General features: G+C 36.5%; 1 long non-coding RNA gene and 1 pseudogene across 1 annotated transcript in view; one reads left to right on the top strand and one right to left on the bottom strand.

Moving 5' to 3' along the window:
• The window catches only part of LOC149748479 (uncharacterized), a 75,381-nt gene that overhangs the window by 25,482 nt on the left and 29,156 nt on the right, over nucleotides 1–20,743 (bottom strand). The window lies entirely within an intron of this gene.
• LOC149748480 (centrosomal protein of 78 kDa pseudogene) lies at nucleotides 3,820–10,711 on the top strand (annotated as a pseudogene).

The following is a 20,743-nucleotide window of genomic DNA, read 5'->3' as shown; positions in this document are numbered from 1 at the left end:
TCGTGCCCGATCCGGGGAAGATCTCACTTGCCGCGGAGTGGCTGGGCCCGTCAGCCATGGCCGCTGAGCCTGCGCGTCTGGAGCCTGTGCTCCGCAATGGGAGAGGCCACAACAGTGAGAGGCCCGTGTACCGCAATAAAAAAAAATAAAGTGATTACTTTAAAAAAAAATGCTTTTGAATCTGCAGTTATGCAATTCAGGTGTGTTAAGCATGTTCATTAATAGGAGTTCCTACTATAAAGAGACCCACAAATAAAAATAGAACTTTTCTTTCTTGTTCTTAACTATTTATTTCTGACTTGCTATGTTATACGCATATGCCTTTTATGGTGGGCTGCCACAAATTTATGTTGGAAAAAGTGGAATTTAAATAAATCTTTACTATGCTAATTTGATAGATTTTGATAATTCATTTCACTAGCATGGTATGATATTACCAGTAGCAGACTAAAATCTGAGTTCACTTCTGGCTCTGCCCCTAAATCCTGATGAGTCCTATAGCTGGAAAGGCTTTTGGATATTATACTACGAATTAGTTATAACATTTACTCTGTTTGTTTAGGAAAAACTGGAGGAGTGCCTAAAGCAGTTAAAGGAGGAAAGAGTAATAAGACTTAAGGCTGATAAATGAGTCAATGAAGTAAACAATTTCTTATACTTTTGGGAGTGTTTTGGTTTTATTTCGATTTGATTTTAATCCATATACACATAGTTTGTAAACTTTAAAACTGTAATATGTTGCAAATTGGTTGTATCATACGGACTTTTGCATTTACTGGTATTTAGTGATCATATGATCTATATTCCAGAAAGCATGTTTTTAAAAATATGAAAATCTCGTTGTGTGTGTGTGTGTGTGTGTGTGTGTGTGCGCGCACGCGTGCACGTGCTTTATGACATTAGCTTATGATCTGTTCATGATTCTTTGATTCAAGAAAGCACTTTTTGTGCATATACTATATATACAGTAGCATAAAAGACATGATGAGACTCTCCTGGCAATGAATTAGGAAAGTGAATCATTTAAATAAATTTAAGATATTGGAAAACTTCTAAGAATGCAATGAAAGATAAAAATATATACTATAAGAATTACATTAGGTAATGTGCATGAAAGCAGGGCATAATCTAAAAAGTTCTAAATATACTTTATCAGAGGTTGAGCATAGGGAGGAATTTTTCAAAGTGCATATCCACTGGATTGGCGGACACTCATTCAACAAATGGTGAGCACCTGCTTATATAAGGCAAAAGGGGCATCATGAACATAACAGCCTTTCTGAGAAATACTGGAGTTGAGCTTATAGGGGGTTTTAAGTGCATAGGTGATGAGCGGAAGGGGAAGAGTGCACGGGAGTGAATATTTTGAAGGAGCCAAAGAAAACATTGGTGATCGTACATTTAAGGGTTGGGTATGATTTAGGACTTTTAAACGTAAGCATTAGATATTTTGTTCACTAAAGTTAATTCTTAACATTCAGCAGAGTTGTAATGTTTTGTTCAGATCAGATTCTATAATTCACTAATTTAAGGGAAACTTAAAGCAGGTAATTTTCTGATGTGGAATGAGGCTCCATTATGAATTGAACCAGTTAGAAATGTGATCTTTTGTGAAAGATCATTAATAAAACGATAACTTTGGTTTATTTATATACCACCTAAGCGTTATATAGGAAACTTTGTTGGGTGCCTGGGGGTTTTGGTTATTATGTGATAATGGTCTCTGTCTTTACTGGTGGAGAGTTAGGTTAATTACAGATTAATTACATTTTGAGTGTTTCAGTTTTGTTCCTTGAAACTAGGCAAGACTACTTTTGATGACAATGAGAAAAAAATCATGTCAGACATTTTCCGTCTTCTTTTATAGCTGGAACATGAAAATGCCCAGTTAAGAAATGTAAATTTCTCTTTGTCTGAAGCCCTTCATGTCCACAAGCATGATCCTGGATGATGAAGGTGTTTTGGGCAGCATTGAGAATTCTTTTCAGAAGTTCCATGCTTTCTTGGATCTCCTTAAAGATGCTGGGTTAGTTCATTTCTCTTCATGGCGTTCTTCTCTTTGCGACTATAATGGTAGTTTGCTGAGGAACTGGAGCAATTTTCATCACTTACGTGGCCGTATTTAGCCAAATTTAGTGTAATTATAGGTAATATAGTTGACGTTTTAAAAGGAGGAATTAAATTTTTTAAGAAATGCAAATAGGGGAGCCTGCTTTGGTAGAGTGGGGAGCCCATTATAAAAGAGTAACCTGTAGACAGAGTAATTAGTAGGTACAGTTTTTTGTAAAGACTAAATTGAAAGCAGTTTTCATTGAAAATATTCGGGAATGGATAAGAATTTTCCTATCTTCCATTTACTTTGCTTGTTTGATAAGTTTGAATTAAAGTTATTTTTGTCTTAGACATAAAAATTATTATTAATCTGCAGGGAAGATATAGGTCAGTGGTTCTCAACCGTGAGCAATTTTGCTGAAAGAGGGAAGTGGAGATTGATAGTTGATGGAGTGGTGTTTTGTCAGTGAATGAGTTGGTGTTGGGAAGGAAGGAACAAACACATTCTTGGAAACTGGAGGAAAGGTGGTAAAGAAGTGTGGGAATGGAGGTGTGACTGGCAGTGGACGGGGTGCATGGTACATGTTGAAGCTGCTAGTGAGACAGTGGGATGTCTCCTAGAGGATGAATCTGGAAAGGGCTGAGAATTTGGGGGAGAGAGAGGCTTGTAGTATGGAGTAGGATGTTGGCTTTTAAGATTTTAGAAGTATTTCATGATTGTAGGTCTGGGGAAATCTAAACTGCTCTTCTGTGATTGTAATAACCTTTGTCTTTTCTCCTTTCCTCCTCTGGTCCAGGCTTGGGCAGCTGGCCACAATGGCTGGTATAGATCAGTCAGATTTTCATTGACTAGGTCGTCCCCAGATGAATTCTACTGTTAGTAGTCCACCTAAAGAAGAAAAGAAGGCACTTGAAGAAGAAAAATCAGAATCAAAGCAGAGTGCCCCAGGACCAACGCAAAATCTCCAAGTAAGTGGAGAGGACAGCACTTAAGGATTCTAAGAGTGATTAGCAAAAAGGAAATGACCAAGTCAGAGAGAAAATAATAATGGTCAGTCTCTAATAGTTCACATGCTCGGGAGCTAGAAGACTCTGGAGTCCTCTCCAAATCTGAGATTAGTGAATGTGGGCCTGTTTCATGATACTGTATTGTTGTACATAAGAAAACTGGAAGTTCTTTAGAAAATGTATGAGTTAAAGCAAACTCTCCTTAATGAAGAAAGAAAACATTACAGAAAATATTCCAAATTTAAAATTGTATAAATGTCTGTTCTATTCATATTTTATCTAGGTTTCTATTTGTATGCAGTCAGCTTAACAATGAAGGAACACTAATGGAGGTACACGTACTGATATAATTTTTAAAATAAGTAATCTTGACATAGCTGATACGTAAGATATTACAGTGACTCACCTGGTCATGGGAACGGGAGGGGAAACCTGTCAGCTTTTCCTCCAGCCTCACTTGGAGCCCCCTTCGCCCAGCTCAGCCAATCTCAGACTGGTCTTGGGAACTGACTGGTCTTGGGAACTGGTCTTGGGAACTGACAGTCTGGTCACAAACTATATTATATACTGTTTACATGTGCCTGGAGGATAGCAAAGAAATTAATTTTGTAGCAGACATAGCCTTGGATATAGCTAGGTTAAGCTGAGAATCACTTGGCAGGATATAATTAGAGAAAAACTGGCTCTGAAATCTTCTGAATAATCAATTGACTGTGTTAACAATAAGATCACAGAGTAACACTGAAGTTTTGAACTCTACTTTTGAATGGTTGGCTTTGTTCATCACTGAATTTTTGTCTTGTCTTTTGTCTTTCCCTCCAGTTTCAGAAAATTACAGGTGATGCTGGGATTCCTTTGCCTGTCGACACCTTCCATGTCCCAGTCTCTACTCAGGAGGCCTTAGAGACTTCCAAAGACAACCTGGGGGTCGCAGTCACAGAGCAGCGGCAGGAGTCTTTTGAAGATTTCATTGCTAGAACATGTTCTCCTTCAGCAGACGTCATTTCTGGAACTGGAAGTCAAAGAAAAGAAGAGGAATTACCTAGAAATACCAGGTCTTCCTCAGAGAAAATGACCAGAGCATAATATACCAAAAACTACTCTGCTAAGAAACAACCTGGGAAGGACCTGCATTCCTGCTCTGACTCACCTGTAAAGCAGAAAAGCAAAGGAATTGGGCAAAATAATTCTTTGCTTAATGAACCAATTAGAAGTGAGTCTTCGAAAAAACACATTTCTGTTAAGAAAGAGAGTACAATAGTGACTGTTTCTTCAAAGACAAATAAAAGTAAACTCAGTCTACTAGAACATTCTGAAAGTGATACTCTTGGATCTGATTGTGAATTTCCAGAAAGCATCCATATTCCATCACGCCTAACATAGGTCTAAATCTTTTAAAATCTCTTAAAATTATGTTTTTGCCTTCAAATTTTAATAAATTACTTACGTTTTTATTATAGCATATGGTGTTTTAAAATACTTGACTGGAAGCCATTAGAGAAAGATTTGTCTATACTTTTTTATTTATAATGAAAGTTTTGGTGTATTTTTCCTTGTGACAGTTTGCACCATTCATTCAGCTAGTGTTTACTGAGGGCTTCATATGTACAGTACTTTTCTGGGTGCTATTGCTTTCAGCAGTGAACAAAATAAAGCTTTTACTCTCCTGGAACTGACACTCTGTGGTGGGAGAAAACATAAACAACAAAACAGGGTAAGGGGTAAAAAGAGATGGGAATAATAAATGGAATAGTTTTACCATTTGGTTAACTGTCAAACTATTATAAATCGTATGGCCAGAAGCCATTGACATATTTTAATTCACAATAACCAAAGAGCATCAAACAATTTACCAAGGCACTTAACCGTGTTTATGGATTACAGCAACACTATGAGGTAGGGAACTATTACCATCCCCATTTATAGATGAGGAGTCTGAGGAGACATTATGTGAGTTGCCCAGAATTACACAGCTGTAAGTAAGTGGGAAGCTGGGATGTGACCAGAACCCATGCTCTTTTTTTTTAATGTATGGACTTTATTATGTTTCATTTCTTTCTGATTTATGTGATTTTTTTAAAGATTTTTTTGATGTCAACTATTTTTAAAGTCTTTATGGAATTTGTTACAGTATTGCTTCTGTTTTATGTTTTGGTTTTTTGGTCGCAAGGCACGTGGGATCTTAGCTCCCCAACCAGGGATCGAACCCTCACCCGCTCCATTGGAAGGCGAAGTCTTAACCACCGGACCACTAGGGAAGTCCCCTTCTGTGGTGATTTTTATGGCAGTTTTTTTAAATTTTATTTTTTATTGACATATAGTAGAATTACAGTGTTGTGTTAATTACTGCTGCACAGAAAAGTGACTCATTTATACATTTATATACATTCTTTTTCATATTCTTTTCCATTACGGTTTATCACAGGATATTGAATATAGTTCCCTGTGCTATACAGTAGGACCTTTTGGGGTTTTTTTAAATACATCCACTTTTTAAAAAATAAATGTATTTATTTTATTTTTGGCTGTGTTGGGTCTTCATTGCTACACACGGGCTTTCTGTAGTTACGGTGAGTGGGGGCTACTCTTCTATGCGGTGTGCAGGCTTCTCATTTTGGTGGCTTCTCTTGTTGCAAAGCATGGGCTCTAGGTGCATGGAGTTCAGTAGTTGTGGCACACAGGCTTCAGTAGTTGGGACTCGCAGGCTCTAGAGCGCAGGCTCAGTAGTTGTGGCAAAATAGTCAATAATTTAATAATGAATGGAGAATTAAGGACTCTAGAGCTAACCTTTGGAGAAAAGTAAGAACAGAAAAGATAAGATTTGGAACACTCATTATCCCTGTTTTCATATAACAGGGTTTCTTGTCATCCAACTATTCGTTATCTACATCCTAATTTTAAGGTGTCTATAGATTCCAGCCCTTCTAAGTCAGCAAACTGATCATCCTGTTTCAGCAAATTACTCACTGATGGATTCATAACATAAACATAATACCGTATAATAGAAATAAAATTCAACTTTAAAGTGAAATTCTGAATTTTAAAGATATACTATCATGAAGCCATTGTAAATAATACCAGAGATCTGCTGGGTTAAACATACAAAGCCATTGATAAATGAGGATGTGTAGTTAACAATTTAAAAAAGAGATACAATAGAATAGAAGTAAAAGAAAAAACAATTGAGTATCAAATAACTAAGAGAAGGCCTTGGAAAACTGTTGAATTTTTACCAGAATTAGCCTGTTTGAGCTGCTAACATTGAACATGCAGTGAAGGACAGTTTACTGTCCCATAAACCAGTTTTGCTGAAATAATCACTCAAAACAAAATGTAATTCTTTTTTTTTAATTGTGGCACTTGTGCTTAATTAAAATTTAACCTAAATTTTACTGGCTATAAGAGAAAATATACTGGATTCGTTTATATAATATTTTGACATAAGTTTCAAATGAAAATTATTTTCAAATGTATTTTCAATTACTCTTCAGTCACTACAGATGATTTTAAGTATATGGATTTTTTTTTTCATGTACAAATCATCCTTGAAAAATAAGGATTCTTTTACTTGAGTAGGACTTATCTTAATCCAGAGATCAGATCTAGGTCCAATAGACAAAATTTTAAAACTTAAAATTTTCTAATAGTAAAAGGCACTTAAAAGGTTAAAACCTCCTAACAGACCAGCATTCTGACTATAGAATCAGCTGATTTATGGGTAATGAGCATTTTGTTATCAAAATACTCATCCACAGCTGAGTGAGCCTATAGCATGGATACATGGCAGATTTCTGTACCAGAAATTGGATGAGCTTGTGTGTGGATCTCCTTCCAAATGCTAAGATTTCAAGGGCTTAACTGAGACCAGAACAGCATTTTCCAAAGTTGCTAGAAACAGAGTCCTTTAAAATGTTCCACTGACAAAGGGTTGTAGAGCCAAATAAAGTTTAAAAACACTTCAGACCAAACTCTACTTAACAGTGAAATTCACAGAGCACATTATAGCTCATTCCACATCTCAAAAGTCCTGCAGTCACGACACATGTTTAAATTTACTGAACCCAGGATTTCTCAAGTTTATTTTACTACAAAATCCTTTTTCTTACTTTTTTTCCCTTTTTTGTTGACTTCATTCACTAATGTCCCATGGGAGCATAGGTGATATTCAAAATATTTAACAAACTTCAAGTGAAGGCGCTAAACAATCAGGAAGCTGTCTGACTAATTAGACTGACCCTAAAACTAGTGTTCTTTGGATCACTATTTAGAGGAAAAATCTGGTTTAAAACTGAGATCTTAATTGATAATCTAATGCCATCAATCTGCAAAGTTGCCTTAATTAGTAGGGTTTTTTCTTTCTTTTTTTTTGGTTACAGTTGCTGGACTTAAAGTGTAGCTGATATAATGTAAATCATTTCAAAAAGGTCAAATGTATGATGTCACATGTTCTCTAGCATCAAATCCATTTCACTAAGTCTAAAATAATCTCTTTGAAGAGACGCAATATTTTTTTAACCCTGGAAGGTTCGGTTCTAACCTTAAAATAACTTAAAGACACTTTTCAAAACTAAACTAAAAATTGGAAAAATAAATAATAAGTAGAAAAGGGCAAGAGCTAAAGTAAGAGACATTTTCACTGGCCATTAAAAAAATTCTCTTCTTAAATCTGATTTTTAAAAATTAATAGAAAAGACTGGCAATTAACTTATTTTCCCTGGTGACTACTGCCTGTTTGGGGTGATACAAACATTTACCTAGATAACTGTGCTTTAGGAGTAATAAGAATTATATTTTTGGTCTCTGTCCCAGTTTCTGCCACAGTTTCTAAAACCCTTGGGATTTCCTAAGTGATGAGATGATAATGGTGTCTTTTGTTATGTTAACAAGGTGATCTTTGGAAAGCACCTAAGGATGGGAGCGGGCAGCCTGTGGAGCCAACCTTGTGATTAGAGGTTGGAACTTTCAGTCCCACCCCCTTGCCCTCAGGGCAGGGAAGAGCCACTCAAGACTGAGCTCAATCGCCCATGGCCAATGAGTTATTCAGTCACGCCTGTGTCCTGAAGCCTCCATAAACCCCCAAGGACAGGGTTCAGGGAGCTTCCCAGGTGGTGAGCACATGGAGATTTGGGGAGAGTGGGCTCCATGCTTTCTCCTCATACCTCGTCCTATACAAGTTTTCTATCTGGCTGTTGCTGAGTTTTATCATTTTATAATACACCGGTTAATCTAGTTAATAGAATATTTCTGTGAGTTCTATGAGTCACTTGGGCAAATTAATTAAAGCTAAGAAGGGGGTCGTTGGAACCTCTGATCTGTGGTACAAGGGTCAGAAGCACAGGTGACAACATATACTTGGTGACTGGCACCTGAAGTGTGTGTGTGCATTCCTGCTGGACTGAGCCCTTAACACGTGAGATCTGATGCTGTCTACAGGTAGATAGTGCCAGAATTGAGTTGAATTATAGGACACCCAGCCGTTTGAGCACTGCTACGCTCTCTCATTGGAAATGGGGTGCTCAGGACCACTTAATGCTTTCCAGGCTCTGGCTTCTGTGAATTCATGACAACAGTAACCTCTGAAACATACACATGTACCTTTGCCACAAAAAACTTCTGATAGACACATAAGAAATTAATAAAAGTTGCTAAGAAAGGGGGTAAGGGACCTAACATTGGTTGGACGAGGGGGAAAAATATTCCAGAAGGAATTACTACTACTATCTATCTTTTGATAGTATGTGATGTTTAAATATGTGATCTCATTAGATTTTCCAAATACAAATAAACAATTATCATTTTTTTTAAAAAAAGGCTGAAGAAAATGTAGTTTTATATACTTCAGGAAAAAGAAAATTGAGGGAGGATTTAATTATAGTGTTCAGTAGGCCAAGAAATGTGAATAAAGAAAGAATTACTATAAAGGGGCCATAAAAATGATTTAGGAGACAAGACTTTAGGAGACACTTTCTGATAAGCAGAGCAGTAACTCTTGCCCATTTCCTTTGTTTTTGGCCACGAATGGTTAAAGGCTCCTCTGAGAGGGCTACAAGGGGACTAGTGTCCACATCAAGTGGATAGCTTAGATCCTGATACCAACTACTGGAAATTATCCAGGGCCCAGGAAAGAAGTGCTGGTAAGCTGCAGTTGCCAGCACAGTGCTTGGTAGATGTAAATATTTGTGTCTGCTAAATTAATGGTAAGACTATAATTCATAATATCTTGCACACAAACTAGATTGGTAAGTTTTCAGTGGATGACTTTATTACCATTCAGAACTCAGTTAGATGGAACAGTACTCCTCAATGACTGAGAAATCAATCTTCCTCAATCTTCATGTATCACCATCTGCAAACATTGCTCTCTGTCACAGATTACCTGCCTTCAGCTATGGATGAGACAGTGAGACGCATTTCATTCTCCTCTTCCTGGACACACAGAACAATGACCTTTTCTAACCTCCCTTGAAGCCAGGCAGAGGTCAAGTTTTTGCATTCTTGTTGAAAGGGTATGTCAGGCCTGGCCAGGAGGTATTATGCATGATTGCCCATGTTCCCTTCTGCTGTAGTTTAGGTAGTCATGCATTTAAGACAACACCTCAAGGTGGAGGGGGCATGGGTTCCTGATTCACTACTTGAAAGCAATCTGCTAAGAATGAACCACCTAATTCACACGGGTCTCTGACAAGAGAAATAAACATTTATTAAGTTAAGACACTTGGCTTTCAGGAGTGTTTGTCATACTACCTAGCATCAATTACCTTGAGTAATTCATTGCTAAACCTGTACACTGGTAATAACCACGGACTAGTGATGAGTCTACTTAATTCCAACCCTCTCCGTTTCTCATTGCTGATTTACTCTATACTCACCAGAAATTATTTTTCACAGGACTTCTTGATGACCATGTCAGTCTAGAATTATCCATAGTACCTCTATGTCTATCTCTTCCTCCAATTCAACTTCCCAGTAGGGGACTGGCATTACCCCTCTGCGTAGATACAACCATGGAGGATCAGGTCCTAACGAGATCATATCTAGAAGGGCCCTGTTCTGCAAGGTTAATGGTTTATTTTGCTATACCTTGGATTCATATGTTGATTTAAAATAAAAAGTGACATGATGTTTGAAGGTTGAAGCTGAGTGGCTGAACCAAATTTCTATAATCAAGTTAACACATATTTTCCCCCTGACTCTGTACTAGGTCATTCCTTAAAAATTATTTTTTCTATCCTATGAATCTATATGTTTACATGAGCATTAGTTATTATTCCCAACGTCTATGTTATGGACGGAAAATAGGATTCTTCTCGTGTCCCAACTCAAATCAAACAGTAAAGCATTGTTTACATTATACAAGGTTTACATTGCACAGGACTGTTTATATTCTACAAGGATCCTGAGGTCATGTCTAGACCCAATGGGGAAAAATGTCATAATAGATTAGTAAGGACTGTAATGAAGATGGAAGGGGAAAGTGGTGGCATATGTGCTAGGCATTTATTTCCCCAACTGAGGTCATTTCCTTGTCATGTATCACAATGCTAATGTAGTTGCTCATGTACTGCAATCCACTGCCCACCCATCCACTCATCTAACATTTTTGAGGACTTAATCTGTGCCAAGGACCCTACTCTGTGCCTGAAAGGCAAGTGAAAAGTAAAACCCAGGTCTTTCCTGAAGGAGCACATAAAGGAAGACTGATCTCTGAATAGTAAGTGACACAAGATAATGGCTGAATGGGTGGTTGCTTTTATCATGTACTTGCAGGATAGAAAGCAGAGAGAAAAATAGCTCCAAAGAGTTGGACAGTTACATTATCATTGATTTTCGAGTGACCACCAATTAAAGGGCATGCTTAGCAGCTAGAAATGAGGACCTCATTAGATGACTACAAGAGCCAGACACTTTCAAAACTTTCCCCTAAACTCTCAGTTCCATTTTCATTTCATGAAGAGACAGCTTGGGAAGTCAGAGGTCACACTCTTGTATGTCCACAACAGGGATGATTTAAGGCACTGGTAAGCTCCTGCTGAGCTGCCACCTAAGGTCATACGACTGTGAATCATGGCAGGATATAATGACTTGGGCAACATTCTTTCCTGCAAATACGTACAAGATGGATGATGAATAGTATTGAAGTATAATATATGGCGCCGATCATGAATTTAAATTCCCTCAGAAATGGAGGAGAAACAATTAGCAAAGGGCATTCTTGACTTCGTTGAGCAGCAATGCCTCTCTGACTCCTGAGACACTCATTTTCAGCAGTCAGGCCACAAGATGTGTCTTCAATTTCTGCAAAATCTAGTTCTAGCTAGATTTTGGGAACTAATGGGAACATGATCTTAATGGATGTCTCATGTTTCTCATGCAGTGTGGCTGTGGAATTTTACGGGATGGAGTCAACAAAAAAGACAGGTCCTTTTTTACAGCATTCTTTATATCTGTTCAATCTTGTCACTACCATAGTGTCCTACTAAAAGGACGTTTCAGGGACTGTGTGAGGCCTGGTACAGTGCGTTTTTATAGTCAGAGTGGGTCAGCGGATGGAGAATCACATGAGAGAAAACAAGAGGATGAGGTGCTATTCCTGGCTCCAGCTTCACCTCAGAGAATGAACTTGGCAGAAGCACTTAACCTCACTTTGAATCTTTGAACCTCAGTTTTCTCATCTGTGAAATGAGGAAAGAACATCTGCCCCTTTGCTCCCTCTCAGGATTGTTGGAGGATTAAACAGATCAGGGCTATAACCTGAAGTACAGTGAACTCATGAGGAAAAAAATTAGACATCACTTAACTGTATAATATTCTTTTTAATCATTACTAATTTCCAAAGGTGAAGAAAACCTTGTTTAAAAAAAATATGTAAGCTGATTGTTTTTCTGGAAACAAAATAAAGGCTCAACTAGCAACCCTGCATTATAAAAGAGAACCTGAAATGCACATTCCAAATCTACTTCGAGACAGAAAGACCCCCAAATTCCTTCCAGTTTCCTAAGATTTTTCCACTATAATTTTTTTTCGTTATTGTCTTCTTCATAAAATGTTAGTTATATTTTGGGGTTTTGCTATTGCATAGTTTAGCATATATAAGGAAATCGTCTTTCCAATTCACTAATAAAAAGGGAGTACAGGAGAGAAGGAAGAGAGGGAAGAAGGAAGGAATAAATAGAGAACAAACCCACGTGGCTAGAAGAAACTGACCTGAGAAGACAAAACAATTCATAATTTAAAATACTATATAATACAAATGAAGTTAAAGATGTGTTTGCCCAGAAGAGGACTGACTTGAAGTAAACTGATACGATTTTCTGGATAACACCCTGTATTTCCCTGCTTTAGTGAAACAGTCACTCATAGAAGAGCTCTATCTACAGGGAAATTATGAAAGAAATAATCTTCATTTCTCCATGATTCTTTAAAACCAAATTGGACTTTATTCCTTCTTATTTCTCTCTCAAACTCCACTCTTTGACATAGAAAATAGCATTCTGGAATGACTTAGAATTAGAGATCAGTCAATATTTCATGATTTTAAGGTTCTTCACTATGAACAATGTGAATTTGGACCCAATAATCCTAATCCTAGCTTTTTCTTTAGCTCTATAGTTCTATTAGGCCATGTTGTTAGAGCACTGTTTACACTTATTGCCAATAGTCTCTGGATTGGAGGTCAAACTGTTACTTACCTTCTTCAGCATACCCTTCAATGATTAAATGCCCCCAAGGACTTTTGAGAATCATTTTCATCTTGTAAATATTTTTAAATTGACATCTTAACTTTATAGTTGCTTCCCCTGTGAGGGAAAGAGACTAGGGTGATGGAGGGTTTTTGCTTCTTACTTTGTATTTTTTCAAGTACTTATTACTTTTTAAATTAAAATCAAGGAACCAGCACAAGAATGCTAGTAAGGTGTGAGTGAGATGTAATGCTTGGTGTGCATAAGGGTTCAATAGTCCACTGTGAGAGTGCAGCCTTTTGAACAACCTCAGTGATAAGTGGGAACCACTTGTCCAAGACTATTTTATTTAAGATGCAATACTCATTTCTATCCCCTTCAATACATTTTAAGTACCCCAAGCTAGAATAATGGGGCTAGAGGTGCAAGAAGAATATTATACCAAACAGGGGCAATATAAAAAAACATTACAATCAAATTTTCCTTATTAAAAATATGTCAAAAACCTAAATACACTATTATTCCACGGAGTTTTAAGATATATTAAAAACATTGTGATAGGATGTTTCAAAAATTATGGTACAATCCCCTTCTGACACCCTCATTCCTGAGTCACCACTTCAGCAGGACTGCGCTTTGGCATACGCAGCCCACATGATGAGACAATAGCAAAAGAGCTTGATGGTTCAGTTGCCGAGGACTAGCCCACTAGGTTCTGAAGACAAGTGGACCAGGTGCTCCCACTGTCCATGCCAACCACCAAACCTGTGAGTGAGGCTGTCTCAGACCAGCTCTCACTCAGCTGATCCATCAGTTGACTAAAACTGCATGAAGGAGCCCAGATAAAACCAAAAGTAAACACTACCCAGATGAATCCAGTCCCAAATTGCCAAGTAACTGCTATTTTAAGCCACTAAGTTTTTTGTTGTTGTTGTTTTGTTTTTTATATCTTTACTGGAGTATAATTTCTTTACAACGGTGTGTTAGTTTCTGCTTTATAACAAAGTGAATCAGTTATACATATACATATGTTCCCATATCTCTTCCCTCTTGTGTCTCCCTCCCTCCCACCCTCCCTATCCCACCCCTCTAGGTGGTCACAAAGCACCGAGCTGATCTCCCTAAGCCACTAAGTTGTGAGGTGGTTTGTAATACAGCAAAAGCTAATCTATACTCTAATACGATTTGGTCAAGTGGGTTTATCCTTGAGAATGCAAGGTTGGTTCAGTATTGGCCAATCAATTCATGTGATTCACTGTATTCGTTAAAAAAAAGGAGAAAATCATATCATTCTTTTTAGATAGAGGAGATAAAAAGCATCCCATGAGGTTCAAAATCTATTGGGTAGGGTAAATTTTATAAAACTAGATCCAAATAATAACTATCTTTCCTTGATAAAGGCTATACACCAAAAATACATGGCACATGTCTATACTAACAAAAATTATTATACTACTAATTTTTTTAAAAACTTAGCATTTCCTTTAAGGAGAGAATTGAGATAAAGATTTCTAACATTACTGGTCTATTGGAACTGACCTTTTTGGAGCTGTGTATTGAGAGAAATAGAAAGAGAGAGAAGGTTTAGAAGAATATAGATAAAAATGTCATATTTATAGATTGTTTTGATTATGTATTTCATTGGAAACAAAGGGAAACCAATAAGCTATTAAATCTAAGAAAAGAGCTCAACATAGGGGCTGGAAAAAAATTAATACACCAAAATCAATTGTGTTCCTCCATAGCATCAATATCTAGATACAACACAAGATGAATTTACCATAGTAACAAAATCTATAGAGAGTATGGGGTTTCACCTAATAAATTATGCAGAAAATCTTCATAATGAAAACTTTATTAGAGGACACATGAGTAAAAGAAATATATATCACAGGTATGGATGAGATGACTTGCTATAAAAATATAAATGTCCTTATATTAATCTATAAAATTAAATGCAACTGTAATAAAAGGCCAAGCTTTTTTTTTTTTTTTTTTTGAGGGACAGCATAAAAAAGTGATTCTAAAACGTATCCGGGGGACTTCCCTGGTGGCGCAGTGGTTGAGAATCTGCCTGCCAATGGAGGGAACATGGGTTCAATCCCTGGTCCAGGAAGATCCCACATGCCACGGAGCAACTAAGCTGGTGCACCACAACTGCTGAGCCTGCACTCTAGAGCCCACGAACCACAACTACTGAAGCCCACGAGCCTGAAGCCTGTGCTCCGCAACAAGGGAAGCCACTGCAATGAGAAGCCTGTGCACCACAACAAAGAGTAGCCTCCTGCCCCATCCCTCGCTGCAACTAGACAAAGCTCACACGCAGCAATGAAGACCTAATGCAGCCAAAAGAAAAAAAAAGAGCAGATTGCTCTATCTCCTATACAAAATTAAAATAAAATAAAATAAAATAAAATGTATCTGGAAGAATAAAGTTCTCCATATAGCTAAGGTAGTTTTGAAAAATAAGCTCAAAATGGAGAATGTGCCCTATACATTAAGATGTATTGGGAAGTCATGATGGATAAGAACTGTGTGATGCCCTTGGAAGAAATGGCAAACAAGAAAACAAATCAAACAGGTGGCCTAGAAATAGAGCTATATACAGATAGGAAGTTGGCACATGAAAGAGATGGAATCATAGTCCAATGGAGGAAGCTGAATTACAGCTTTTGGGGAAACAGTCTCATTTTGAAAAGAGATATGAGACTGGATCTTAACCTAGTGATATCACTTATGTTGTACCCAGTCCTATATAGCTCACCTAATCTTCACAAAAAAATCCACAAGGCATAAACTATTATCCTCATTTTACAGGTGGAAAAACCGAGGTATGAGAGATAAAATGACTAGCCTAAGAAGTACATGGTGGAGCTGGAACTTAAACCCCACAGAAATCATTCTATTAACCATTATGTTATATAATTCCACCTAATGTACAAAACTAAAATACAATAGTTTTAATATCTAAATGTGAAAAATAAAATCTAGAGAGAATAAAAGAAATTGCTAGGTAGTATATTTGTGATTTCAGGGTAAGAGATGAAATAGATCTTTGAAAAATAAAGAAGCATACATTGTATGAAGCAAAAGTGATGAATTTAACTATATTAAAATTATAAATTTATTAATATAAAAAATCTGATTTAAAAAAATGGGCAGAAGAGCTGAATAGACATTTTTCCAAAGAAAACATACAGATGGCCAACAGGCACATGAAAAGATGCTCAACATCACTAGCCATCAGGGAAATGCAAATCAAAACCACAATGAGAGATCACCTCACACATGTCAGAATGGCTATCATAAAAAAGAACAAAACTAACAAGCCTTGGCGAGGATGTGGAGAAAAGGGAACCCTGGTACACTGTTGGTGGGAATGTTAACTGATGTAGCCACTAGAGGGGTGGGATAGGGAGGGTGGTTACACAAGAGGAAGAAGATATGGGGACATATGTATATGTATAGCTGACTCACTTTGTTATAAAGCAGAAACTAACACACCATTGTAAAGCAACTATACTCCAATAAAGATGTTAATAAAAACAAAAACAAAACAGAACAACCATATAATCCAGTAATTCCACTCCTGGGTATATATCTGAAGAAAACAGAAACACTGATTTGAAAAGATGCATGCACCCACATCCAGTGTTTATAACAGCGTTGTTTACAATAGCCAAGATATGGAAGCAACCTAAGTGTCCATCAACAGATGAATGAATAAAGAATACGTGCCATATATACACAATGGAACACTGCTCAGCCATAAAAAATGATTAAATTGTGCCATTTGCAACAACATAGATGGACCTGGAGGGTATTATGCTTAGTGAAATAAGTCAGACAAAGACAAATACTGTAATGATATCACTTATAAGTAGAATCTAAAAAATAAGACAAATGAATGAATACAACAAAACAAACAGATTCACAGATATAGAAAACAATCTAGTGGTTACCAGTGGGGAGAGGGAAGCGAGAGGGGCAAGATACAGACTGGGAATTAGGAAGTGCAGACAACTATGTATAAAATAAATGAGATAAAAGGATATATTGTAGGGCATGGGGAATATAGCCAATATTTTATAATAACTTTCAATGGAGCATAATCTATAAAAATATTGAAACACCATGTTGTACACCTGAAATTAACATAATACTGTAAATCAATTATACTTTAATAAAAAATTAGAATTTTATGTACAATAAAGGATACCAAAGTCAGACTGAAAAACAGTTGATGGGTAGAAGACATATACATTATCTAAAACCCAATAAAGGACTCAAAATCTGAATACAAAAACTTTTACATCTCGAAAGACACAGAATACTCAATAGAAAAATGAGTGAAGGTCATGATAGGCAATTCATAGAATGGAAAACATGAATAGCAAGAAAGTATATGAAGACCTAACTTTTCTAGAATCAGAGCAATGCAGAATTAAAACATCTTACTTCATATGAATCCATACATGCCAAATTTCCAGAAGTTAAAATGCAAATTATGCTGTGGAGCAACTACGCCTGCGCACCACAACTACTGAGCCTGCGCTCTAGAGCCTGGGAGCCACAACTACTGAGCCCACGCGCCTAGAGCCTGTGCTCTGCAACAAGAGAAGCTACTGCAATGAGAAGCCTGCGCACCGCAACGAAGAGTAGACCCCTCTCGCTGCAACTAGAGAGAGCCTGAGTGTAGCAACGAAGACCCAATGCAGCCAAAAATAAATAAATTGATTACTTTTAAAAAATGCAGATTAACAGCATGTGGTGACAAAGGATATGGCAAGAGAGAAATTCCAAGTATTGCTGGTGAGGGGAAAATGGTACAGCTATTCTGGGGAGGAATCTGTGAAATAAGGCATGTATATGACTTCTACCTCAGCCATTCCACGGCTGCACTGTTACTCTGCACTGTTACTCAAGGGGACATGTGGAAAGAGTGTATTAATGCTTTATGGTGGACATAAAGTGTTGAAAATAGCCTAAGTATGTATCACCAGGGTAATGGATAAGCAGAACATGGTATTAACATATGGTGGAATATTAGACAGTGGCCAGAAGCAATCATTTCTATGAAGCAACATAGACAAATTTTAAAACAATAATTTTGTGTAGAAAAAATAAAAGAATAGGATGTGATTTTTAGTCGATACTAGTTTTGCAAAAATTAGAAAATACAAGACAATTCGGTATTTCAAATATATACATATGTTTAAAATAACTATGAAAGGTGAGTTGGGAAATTACATATTAAATGGCCCAAATGGTGCTATATAGGGGAAAATAAAGGAAATAAATCTGGCGGAGGAACCTCAGGGCCAAAACCAATCTTAAAAGTATTAGAAAATTGAGTGACCATACACACTGATGATAGAGTGACATGAACTGAGGCATATGGTCCCTTTTGAGTAAATGCCTTAAATACAAACTAAAAAAATAATGTCATAAGATTTACAAGCACTATAAAAATATTTAGCATTATTGCAGTAGATAGTAGAAATATATAACCTTTCAACTTAAATAAAAACAAGACTGATGAAATATCATCTTTGTTCCCATGTCATCCATGCTAAGGAAGAAATAATAAATCAGCTTTTAAGATAGAATTTTTTACAATGAGAGATTAAAAAAACAAAGAAAAAGAAACCCTGTTTATCCCATGAAGGGAGAAAAAAACAATTTGAAAAGTCAGAGTAGAACTCTCTGAGGACAATATTTAACATCAATTTTTGTAAAACAGAATTTTAAGAAGCTGGTTTTGAATTGTTTATAAAGTTTCTAATTAGCATGCTGAGGAAATACAGGGTCCATCTTAATCCAGAAGCAAATAAAAAGTTCTGACTCTTAAAATTCTAGGCTCTAGAGTAGGTGCGTGCTGGTGTGCTGTTGTGTATGTATGTGTGTGTGCACATTTGCTGTGTGTTTTCAATAAACTCAAGAGTACATAACGGTGTATGTTATTACATTGTAACAATTCTTGAGCAAGTCTAACTGAAGGTCAGTAGCAAACAAGTAGATGCCGCTTAGGTGGCCCCCCAAACTCTCAGGTAATGCGCAGATCTGGCTTGGCAATCATGTTCTGCTTTTAGACATAATGCATTTTCATGTTCTTGTTAGCACTGAAAGACTAACTTGAATATTCTGCAACTGATGAAATGGACAACAGAGCAGTAACCTAGAGTTTACAAGTATTTGGGGCAGTAAAACTTTAGTTCTAGATTTAACTTGGATTTTAGTCCTAATTTAACTTGGATTTTCTACAACGCATTTTTTTTTCTATAAACTGGAGGTATATACCACCATAATCCTAAAAAACCTGTGACTTTGGGCTTCAGGGCTCTAAGCCTTCTCTCTAAGTGACTGAAAGGTACAACTGGATATTAGACCCGTCTAAAAATTGTCCTTTTCTGTCCTCACATACAAGGGTTCAGCTTGATTTCTGGATAGCTGTCATTAAAAAAAAAAAATGTGCAAAGAGCTAATGCCTTTTGCTACAAGACAAAACAATTTCTCCTGGACATGCAGTAATAGGAGGCAATGCCATGTGTTGGAAGCATGCACATATTTTATGATAGATATTAATCTGGAGGTTAACAGCTAGGTGCTCTGGTTGAAGTAGTTTATTTCAAACATACATATAATGTTAACCCACTTTGTAACAAAGCCTTCAACATTTCATATGCAAATTCGTTTTTCTTTCTAGTTTAAGCCCAAGGAAATCCCTATAAATCTTGTCTCCAAAGAGAAAATATAAAGAATTCATAAGATTAAAGAGTTCTTATCAATTGTATAAAAAACTAGAAATGTACTAACTAGACAAAAATGTAGACGTCTAAGAGAACGTCCAACAAATAGAAAAGTAGAGCACTGCACTGAGATTGCAATCCTGAGAAAAATACATTATTTCTAAATGAAGAAGTAAAAGGAGATAGTATAAATTGAAGCCAGAAGAAAAATTTAAAACCTACAAAAATACGAGTCAATACAAAGTTAAAAACCCATTAATTTTACTATATACCCAAAGGTTTCACAAAAGATCTCATGAATATCACAAATCAAAATAAAACAAACAAAAGCCAGAAATCTTGTTTTCCCCAAATTGTACTACTACCTGCTTACTGCTTCAGTGGTAAGAAGAAAAATTACCTTCAAACAGTTAAATTGTATACCTACTTATATTTTAACTCTTAGGTGGATTTGTTATATAATATATATGATCTTTAAAGAAAACTTGTTGATTGTTTATTTTGGCATCTGTTAGGAAATTCCTATTTAATTAGATAAATCTCCTTAGATAACTCTTAAATAAAAATAGATGCAAATATAGTATGTTTCATATCATTCATTTTAGACCTCTAAGAGTTGGAAAAGCTCAACCTGGAGAAGAAACTAGTTTTATTGAGGGAAGAAACTACTTTCCAGTTTAGAAGAGGAGGGATTATCCCATTTCTGTAGAGGAAGCAATCAGAAAGATACAAAAAGAATGATCCTTGCCTACTGCTAAGGCCAGAACTACTGTGAATATTGTACCAGATCTTGTAAAAACAGCCACTGTGCTGGCACTCACAGGCCTGGGTCATGGTGTGTTCAACAATAAAACTTTCTTCCAAAGGATGGAACTCCTTTGGGCCAAAAAGCTTTCACCTGCATTATTCCATTAACCTCACTGTTTTGTTATGGGAAATGTGTTTATTTTTTGAAATGACATTGAAATATATCCTTAAAAGAACACTTTAGGTCTCAACAAGATTCTCTTCTCTTTCAGCCAACACATTACCTTTTAGAAATCAACAGTCTACTTCTTTCTTTAAATCATCACATTTCAAAGCTGTAGCAGCTAATAAATGTTAATGTGATTTTTCCAAAACTGCAATCTCCCTAAATTTCTATGCTGTCTTCTTTATCCTGTCTTTTCAAGGTAAAGGTATCTTTCCAGTTTTCTTAGCATTATCAGGATTATGGATTTTGTTCATTGTTAAAGTTCGTTATTTATGGACATA

This window comes from Delphinapterus leucas, chromosome 9 (genome assembly GCF_059928025.1).
Source record: "Delphinapterus leucas isolate spDelLeu-1000000601 "Yukka" chromosome 9, BTC_Dleu_Yukka2, whole genome shotgun sequence".
Classification (NCBI taxonomy): Eukaryota; Metazoa; Chordata; class Mammalia; order Artiodactyla; family Monodontidae; genus Delphinapterus; species Delphinapterus leucas.
Note: the sequence above shows the minus strand (reverse complement) of the source record. Positions and strands in the feature narration are given on the sequence as shown.